General features: G+C 39.9%; 1 long non-coding RNA gene across 3 annotated transcripts; it reads right to left on the bottom strand.

Moving 5' to 3' along the window:
- Nucleotides 1-1,390: 1,390 nt before the first annotated feature.
- LOC144984108 (uncharacterized) lies at nucleotides 1,391-7,909 on the bottom strand. Of its 3 annotated transcripts, XR_013647767.1 has the most exons (8): nucleotides 7,776-7,896; nucleotides 6,980-7,061; nucleotides 6,696-6,776; nucleotides 6,311-6,387; nucleotides 5,856-5,967; nucleotides 2,488-2,515; nucleotides 2,252-2,351; nucleotides 1,391-1,827 (listed from the first exon to the last, which is right to left on the bottom strand). It is a non-coding gene; the product is annotated as an uncharacterized LOC144984108 (long non-coding RNA). The 3 variants fall into 3 exon arrangements; XR_013647766.1 differs by lacking the exon at nucleotides 6,980-7,061 and having other exon boundaries at nucleotides 7,776-7,909; XR_013647765.1 differs by lacking the exon at nucleotides 6,980-7,061 and having other exon boundaries at nucleotides 6,311-6,404; nucleotides 7,776-7,909.
- Nucleotides 7,910-9,631: the final 1,722 nt, after the last annotated feature.

The following is a 9,631-nucleotide window of genomic DNA, read 5'->3' on the forward strand; positions in this document are numbered from 1 at the left end:
TAGCCCATTGGCAGATTTCATTTAAAATAACAAAACAAAACTAAATAATTTCGAGTCACGAAGAACATCTTTTCTCAACCTAAGATTATTTTACTTTTGAAAAGCTGTCAAGAAAGTTCTACATTTATAAAAAGTATTTATTAGATGTATAATGGACGTGCAAAGTTAAGAAAAATACAATAAAATGTAGAATATGACTTGGCTTGCCAGGGCCCAGGTGTATGGAGTTAATTCAGTCTCAATAATCAGAAATGCACACAACCTGTTTTACAAATGCACACGCTCCGATTCACAAATGTCATTTTATGCAAACGTGAAAAATAAATTCGGAAATACACACCCTGTGTTTCACAAACACACAGATTGTGTTTCACACATGCACACTAAATGTTTTACAAATGCACAATAAGTGTTTCTCACAAATGTGCACACTGTTTTTCACAAGAACATTTTAGAAATTCACAATAAATGTATCAGAAATGCACAGTAAGTGCTTCACAAACGTGATTTTTAGGTACACATGTGATGTGAACTCACAGATCATTCGAACTGCAGAATGTGCATTCAAAATCCCGTTCTCATTTGTGAATCTCCCCGTGTGTGTGAGAGATTTTTCTACGGTGAATATTGAGACTCATCTGACGGAGCGGGTCAACTAATGTCACCATTGGCTAGTGAATCTGTCAATCAAACTCATCGGGAAAGCAGGCGGGTTCGCTTTTAGCCAATCGTATGGCCCCTTACACTTTCTCTACGCTTTCTGCGGGTGGCAAAAGCCCCGCCCATATTTGATTCTGTACCAGTCGGTCGTTAGCGTGTTAGCCTTAGCATGGCTTGTCGGTTTATTGCCTTCGGTTGTCAAAAATTACTGGCTTGTGCAACTTTTCAGTGGACCTGGAAGCAAGGCAACATTGGTTGAATGCAGTTGACATTGAATCCATCGAACTCTGTACTGGTCATGAGATTTAAAATGAACGTTTCACTCGGGATTGTTTGTACGTTATTCTCTTAGCTTTCATGCTAGCGTCATTTCAACACTCAGACACGGTTTTGATCATATGAAGGTGGAGAAAAATCTTCAACTTCCACAGGTTTTGTGGAGAAACTGGCATCACTTTGCTCCGTACCACGCAGTGGGACTACATTACCTCAAGTTCATCTCACTGTCAATCACAGATGCCCAATATACACCTCCCCTGCTCAGCCCGAAGTCACTTTGCTTGACCTTAATTTTATTTTTTTAATAACTCAAATGTCAGTGATTTTATATTGTAACCATATACATATACACATCTTGGCCAGGTCACCCTTGCAAAAAAGATCCTCATCTCTCTGGGTTTTATAGCTGGTTAAATACTACACAACAAAAGATGGTCATAGAACAACAAAGTGCAAACATTCACCCTTTATTGCAGAGTAAAATTCAGTGAAAACATGGACAGATTAAAACATCAAAATTTAAGCAAATGTGGGATCTCTACTGATTTGAATTTTATTTAAACTGGAACTAATTTTCATAACATCCTTACATACAATGAAGTCCCTTGAACAATACAGCAGTATTGATTTGAACTCTGTCTTACTCCCCTCAGTCTCTCTTCTTCTGTATGTAATTATGTCACCTAAATTAAGTTCTAAACACACTGGACAGTAAAGATGTAGGTCAACTCCCAAACGGTCTGAATTCCACAATGGATTGATGTCGTCTTGCAGTTCCAACATTTGTGGACCCAAAAGAGGACTGTCCCATACCAGGACATTGATCCCAGGATGAGGTTCAGCCATGGATCCACTCTCCTCCCATTCAATCTCTGGAACCAGCATACCCTGACAAAAAAAAAAGATACTGTTTATGAACAGCACTGTTTTTTTTGTGTTTTAGATTATGTAGGAACAGTGACCGACTAATAATAACTTATATTGTTGCTTGCAGGCAGACCTCATATCTCCATAACTGTTTAGAATTTGCAAATAAGTGAACCTTAACAAAGTAGTGACATTAGTACATCTGATGGCTCATAAGGCCATGCATTGTGATGCATTTTGAACTTGCAGATGTGCTATTCTTCCTACAAACAAACAATTTAGGGAAATTGTTTGCACCACACAACAATAATCCTTTTCATTCATTTTCGATGAAAATTCACTGTAGTCATTATGATTTCATGATACTCTTCTTGATACTTTCCACTTTAGTCAAACTGCACACAAATCAGTTGTCCAGTACAGTGAGATTAAATAAAGCATTTACCCGGGGATCAGAAACAGGGTTCTGGGTCAAGCCCAACTGCCACAGCTGATTTGGTGTCATGCTTTGCTCCGTCCTGATTGGATGGGTGTCCCACGCGTCACTAAAGACACCCAAACTGGCCTGAATGCGTGGTAGAAAAATGTAATGGCAGCAGAATACGTGATGTGACTGATATTGAGCAAGTCTTGGTCCTCAAGAGAGTGCAGGATGTTGTAATATAAACCAGTAACACTCACGAAGACATCACACCAGAGGAGCTCAATCCTGTATTTGGAAAAAAGCAAAAAGAAATATTATATTGTCAGATTTATTTTTAATACATCATTCACTTTTATGTATCAGGGCTCCAGACTAACTTTTTTCACTAGGAGCATAGTGGCCCCTAACTGAAAATTTTAGGGGCACAACCAGAAAATTTAGGGGCGCATACCGTAAATCAACATTCTAACCAAATCTACTAATTTCCACTGTATTACTAATAAATACTTTAATAATAGATGCAGAAATTACAATGTGCTGTTTCTAATTCAGTGTCATATTTTATTCTGCACTTTTGAAGATGCAACATGAAGGTAAACTGACATCACCATCGCTGTCACGACAGTACAACTAAGTAAAAATAGTAAAAAAAATACCATACATTTAGAATAAAAAAAAGTTTTTAGTAACAAGTGATTACCGTAGTAACCTTTCGTAATTTCACAGTTTCAAACAATACTTAAATGTATGTAAATATTAGAGGATTGAAATTCATGTTGGTGACACCAAATAGGTTCAGCCAAGATGCACAATAAGCGTGTTTGAGATCACCCAGATGGACGCAACACTGCACAGATCACCTGGGGCCTGTTTCAGAAAGGAGGTTCAACCAACTCTGAGGTTGAACTTGAACTCTGAGTTGGTCAATCGGGAGATTAACAACTCTGAGTTTTCTGTTTCAGAGAAGCTGATCGGAGTTAGGTCAATCAACTCTGAGTGGACTGATTCGGAGTTTAGCGTGCGCACCGCGACTATAAGAAGCCATTATCAATGGAGCGCAGATATCACGAGTCACCATGGCAACCGTGAAAAAAAGAGGTCTGCCTATTTTTTGCCAGCTGAACTTGACGTGCTGCTGCAGAGTTACAGTGAATATGAGCACATATTCCAGAAGAAAAGCAACACCGCTGCATCTGCAAAACAGAGACAGTTAGCGTGGGAAAACGTAGCTGCTCAAGTTAATGCGTAAGTTTGCATTTAAATCATTGTTATAAAATATTGGCTGTAATAACTTTTTAAATAGCGTAAGGTGTGAAATAAAAAATGGTGATATTTAGGTGTACTTTTGAAGTCTCATTCCTGGTGTAAATGCATGAAATGCTGCATAGTGTACAGAACCAATCTGGGGGGTGGGGAATGCATTTAACGTCGGTAATGTTTAGAGGACTTTTTTGTTAACATTCCCCTCTTGCAAACGTTTGTCAGTTTAATATTAATACATGCAATTGTGTTTTTAAAAGTGAACTTTTGTCTACTGTTGAACCTTTCGCTGCGCGAAGACTTCTCCTTTCTTTTCTCTCGTCTTTCCGACCGTGGTCAGAAGCGCAGGGGAGATTTCCTTCAGGGCCGAAGGGAATTCTCCTTCGGGGTTCACTTCCCGTCGGAAACCCTCAACCTCCAGAGCGGATTAAGAATGACTCCAAAACAGTTATTCTGGGAATGACACCTTCTCTTTATTTAACTAAGTGCTCCATCCTCCGAACACACAATATATACCACGCACACACCTTCGCTCCGTGCTCACCCCCCCCCCATCTGCACCTGCAATCGCACCCCGCTCAGCACACACACACTGCAACACTACCCTTGTATTGATCAAGTGGTATAGGTTTATATGGGATTAAGAAAGTAAGCAGTACTACTAGCAAATTGTGTTTCCAAAAAGTAATTGTTACATTAATTTAATTCAATGTCCCTGATTTCATTTTCATGTAGATGCAATCCTGCAGGAATTAAAAGAACATGGCAGCAGCTAAAAATGAAGTATAAAAACATAATTCAATCAGGTCAAATTTGAGTATGTCATGGATGTAAGCTTTGTTGACAATATTTGACATATGAAACATCTACATAGCAATACCTAATGTTGTTTTCATTGTATATATGTAATTGACTGCAACGAAAAACGGTAACGCTCAAACAAAAACGTATGGAGCAATGACAAAAAATTGAGTCTTCTCAAAATCCTCACACGACGTAAATGTAATTCTCTAGGAATTAATGCAGCCTCCTCGTCTATTGGGTCCTCCAAAAAAGGACAAGCCATTCTTGTCACTTGTCTCTGTGTGACGGAAATTTGGGCAATGAAGGTTAAAGCAAAAAATACCGCTTCGTCTTTAAAAAGGGGAGGGGACCGGCAGAAACCTTGAGTTTAGAGGATAAAACCTGCTCCCGACCAGGTTAGGTTCACAGAGTAAGTAACCATGGACACTGACTCCGAGTATAAGTTACCTCTCTTTCAGAAACGGGTTTGACTTACTCTGCTTTCTCTGGTTTAACAAACCTCCCATTCTGAAACGGAAAACCCAGGGTTTCCCTGATTCCAGGGTTAACGCACTCAGAGTTTACACTTAACCTCCTTTCTGAAACAGGCCCCTGGTGTGTGACGTATATTTTTGTTTTTGCTCCAACATCACCTGTCAATCAAAACAAAAATATCACGAGAAAGGGGTGAGAGCAAGACACCAATCAGAGCGAACGCAGCTGGAAATTTAGTATTGAACTGACTAAAAGCTGCCTTACAGACTACAAAACAATGCATTATGGGACATGCGTCCTGATGGGTTTTTTGTAGTTCACTGATCAATTAAAATAATTTAAAATACCAACTGATTAAAAAAAGGCTACATCCATTACAAAACATTAAAATAATTATAAAAGATGTAATATCACAGATCATACTTAGGGGGAGAGGCATATTAAAACGAAATTGAATGTTAAGGACAACTCCTAATTCCTGGTCTCTTTCAGTCTCGCTGCAGCTTCGATTTCATGCGAGTTTGAGACCCCTGCTGTACACTCTGTCACTGGTACACTAGCTGCAGGTCGGAAGAACGAATCAATAGTTCGCTTGCTCATAGCTCAGACGCACATATCAGGTTGTGATGATATTTGTCTCCGTTTCCTTCCCACAGATGTTTACGCGCGCTCGATTATCTCTAGGCCCCGCCCCTCCACATATTTTAGCCACTTGCAGTGACTTTCCCTATTCTTCTCAGACGCATTGGCCGCCTCAGGCATCACTCAATGAAACGCGAGTGTGTGCTCGCGTGTGCTCCAGTCTCATGAGTATTCGCGCGAGTGTGTGTGTCTGCCTGCGTGCGTGTGCGCTCGCGTCTCATTGATGATTTCATCTCTCATTTCATCGATCATTGACGTGCTCCTTTCATGTTTAATGTATAAAAAATACGGAGGGTGGAGGAGGCAAATTTACTGGTAGCACATGTGCGACTGGGTGTAAAATTCAGTCGCACACTCTCAAATTTTGGTCGCAAAATGCGACCAAATGGACGCAGTCTGGAGCCCTGTGTATATATTAAAGCTTCTAAAACTAGGTTCAACTCACCGTTGATTGTGTGTACACTTTTCCTGCAATGAAGCTGTTTGTGTCAGTTCTACGTACTGTGAGCATTTACTCGGCTATGCCCACATTTTCTCCTCCGTGATCTCCTCTCACCCTGACAATAACATGAAAATCATGTCTCAAACACATAATTACAAATGCATCGCCAATACGGTACACATCAGTTTAAAATGTAATGTTCTTATGTACGTTGCCAATAAGTAGAATTTCTAGGTTAAAAAATTTGCAGGAGTGGGTTACATGTATCACTGGGGAAAAAATTGAGGCGAGAGACTGAGGGGGGGGGGTAAAATGTTATTCATGAGGGGAAAGAGTTTTAGAGTTGCCTTTGTTTTCAGAGGAGTCTAAAAAAAGTTATTTTATTTTTGTACAAATAACCAAGTACTTATACTGCCTGATATGTGAATAAAAGATTTCTTTATGAATAACATGAATACCTCAGAGGAAAGCCATAAACGTTCACAGCGTCACTGAAGAAGGCCAAGTGGGTGTCTGCACAGTTGTTGTCTGCCATCTTCTCAGGTACAAGATCTATGGAATACAAGTACAAATACTTTCAACTGTCAGATATTTACAGGGGCAAAAATGCTAAATTCCCAATTGACAGGTAAAACAGTAATACAATAGGATGATAAAATATGAAATAGAATAGAATAGAATAGAAGGGTATTTAATAATCCCTGAGGAAATTTTTTAAAAATGGCCATCTTAAAAAAACACATAAACACACATGCATTACAAATAGAAATATCACAAAATAAAAAGATTGATAAAAAAAGGTAAATAATTGGAAAATCAGTGGGTAAAATTAAAAGAAATTACTTGTAAGATGCCCTGCCAGAGAGTTGTATTGCCTGATGGCACGAGGAACAAAAGATTGTCACGCTGTCACATTCAGTAATTCTTAGAGAATAAATAAAAACACAACAAACATGGATTAGATCATTTAGCTGTCTGATCTTAAATTACATAATTTTCAAATATATGAAAGGGGAATTTTTTTAAAACACTCTTGCTATGATAACTTGAGCTTGTAGTAAAGAACACCTTTAAAAAAAAATCAGAGACAAGACACTGATCACAGGAAGCCTGTGAGTAATACTTACAGTAACTTCTACTCTAATCACTGTTGACAGCTGATTTCTCCCATCCGCCCTTTCTGTGACTACTTATCGACTACAAAACAGCCTAAAAACATAATGTTTGGGATTCTTGTCATTACGTCATTGGAAGTAAAGATACGGGGAATTTAGTGGCTGTCACTCTGACACAATCTCACAGGGCTGGTCATCACAATGAATACGGGTTCTAACGTTAGAAACTTAATGAGGCTTCTTTCATTCAACAGTGGATTCATGTATGTTATATTTAAAAAATGCCGTTTTCATGAATGTCATATGAATTAACTTTGTTGCACAGTCCACCCCGTCTTAAAGTCTGGGTTGTGAAAATGCTGTGTCTAACTTTAACCCGGATCGCGTTTACATAAAGGCAGCACACGGAACAACTAGCTAGTTAGCATAGCATAGCATCAGTGTTTAAACAAATCGCCGTCTCCAAATCAATACTTTTTATTAAACTTTCTTTGCTGCTGTAAATCCGGCATGCTTTTCCCCTTAGTTCCTTATGAATCATGTTAAGAACCTACAGATCATTGGCTATAGACGCTAGCTTGAACCGACACCGGCTTGAACTTCACTCACACTCAAAGGCAGACACAACTTGCACAGGCTAAGCAAAACAAAGCTGAGCTAATTTGCGGTGGGGGTACTCTGCAAACGACTCGGCTGCAGTGTTCATAAAGCATTCACACATGTCACTTGGCAAAGGAGAACGCTTCAACTTAGTATTCAATAACATTACAGGACGTACGAAGAGGGAATGATCAAATGCATTACTTACGGGCTGAGACTGATCCCGTTCAGAAGACCTCTCCGCCATGTTTGCCGCCCGCGTCCTTTCAACTGCTGTGCTGAACAGCTCCCTCCCTCGTCACTTTGAAAGTGAGGAGTGTAAGGGGCCATTCGATTGGCTAAAAGCGAACCCGCCTGCTTTGCCGATGAGTTTGATTGACAGATTCACTAGCCAATGGTGACATTAGTCGACCCGCTCCGTCAGATGAGTCTCAATATTCACCGTAGAAAAATCTCTCTCACACACGGGGAGATTCACAAACGAGAACGGGATTTTGAATGCACAGTCTGCAGTTCGAATGATCTGTGAGTTCACATCACATGTGTACCTAAAAATCATGTTTGTGAAGCACTTACTGTGCATTTCTGATACATTTATTGTGAATTTCTAAAATGTTTTTGTGAAAAACAGTGTGCACATTTGTGAGAAACACTTATTGTGCATTTGTAAAACATTTAGTGTGCATGTGTGAAACACAATCTGTGTGTTTGTGAAACACAGGGTGTGTATTTCCGAATTTATTTTTCACGTTTGCATAAAATGACATTTGTGAATCGGAGCGTGTGCATTTGTAAAACAGATTGTGTGCATTTCTGATTATTGAGACTGAATTAACTCCATACAGGTGCTTCCCACAATGCTGTGCTGCCAGTGGTGGATGTAAATTTAAAGTTGGAGTGCAAGACACTGTTTTCTTAGATGAAATCCTTAGCTGATGAGTGGATGATGCCCCAAAGAAAGTGTGGATTTTAAATTGAGCATAAAAAGAAAAGGTAATTACTTGACAAGGCAAAAAATCATGTTTGGATCATTGCCAGCTAATTTTAGTTTCTTCTAAAAATGTTCTTTTTAAAATATTCTTAGCCAACCAAACTCAAAATGATCAGCAAAATTATCATTTATGTAGGATTTTTAAACAAAATCTAAAGTTTGTATTTCATACATTGTTAAATAGTTCCATGTTTGTCTAAGTGGTGCACATGCACTGGAGTGGCACCGTGGATGGGGGAGTGGAGGGGGGAGGTGTGAGGAAGGCTCAGATTTCTCTCCCTGTGGGTCAGCTGCTAATCACAACCCTCCCGAGACCCCACTTCCTCACATCCCCAACCAAATATGCCCCCAACCAACACACACACACACACACACACATTAGAAACCCTGATTCCTCTGCTCTTGAATAACCTCACCGGGGGCGAGTGACGACGACCGGATGGAGGGAGGGAGGGGGCAAAATCATCCTCCTATTTTAGAGGAAAAGAGAGATTGGCTTTTGAAGGCTCTCTGGCTTAACCAGCGCACTGCTACAGGGCTGTCAGCTTCTCCAGGATTTCTCCTGAATGTGTGTGCGTTCAAAAACCCTCCCGTGGAGACGCAGAGACAGAGCGGCAGCCCTGATTAAATGCTGGAGCCGTCATGCCTGCGAGCCAGCCAGGAGATTAATATCGGCGTAACCTGTTACTTAATTCATTATGGGGATACAGGCTAATTTGATTTGATATTATTTTAATAAAGTTCTGTGATATCCAAGATTGTTTCAGGCTATCAAAATAATTTTCCAGTTATTACAGTTCGTTGGCAGGTCCCTTTGATAGCACTGGTTGGCCAGGCCTGTCCTGAATATATTATACCCCCACCCCACCCACTGCACCACCAATCCCACCACAGCCATCTACAAACACACACACATGCACACACAAACACATTTCCTAGAATTCACCACACATACACATGCACACACAAACACATTTCCTAGAATTCACCACACATGCACATATGCGCTTATAGTTAAAGTCCTCCCAAAAACCTCTTCATTGCTATTCCTCTTGTTTTTCTCACACTTACCT

The sequence above is a fragment of the Oryzias latipes genome, chromosome 15 (genome assembly GCF_053564925.1).
Source record: "Oryzias latipes strain Hd-rR chromosome 15, Olatipes_Hd-rR_3.1".
NCBI lineage: Eukaryota > Metazoa > Chordata > Actinopteri > Beloniformes > Adrianichthyidae > Oryzias > Oryzias latipes.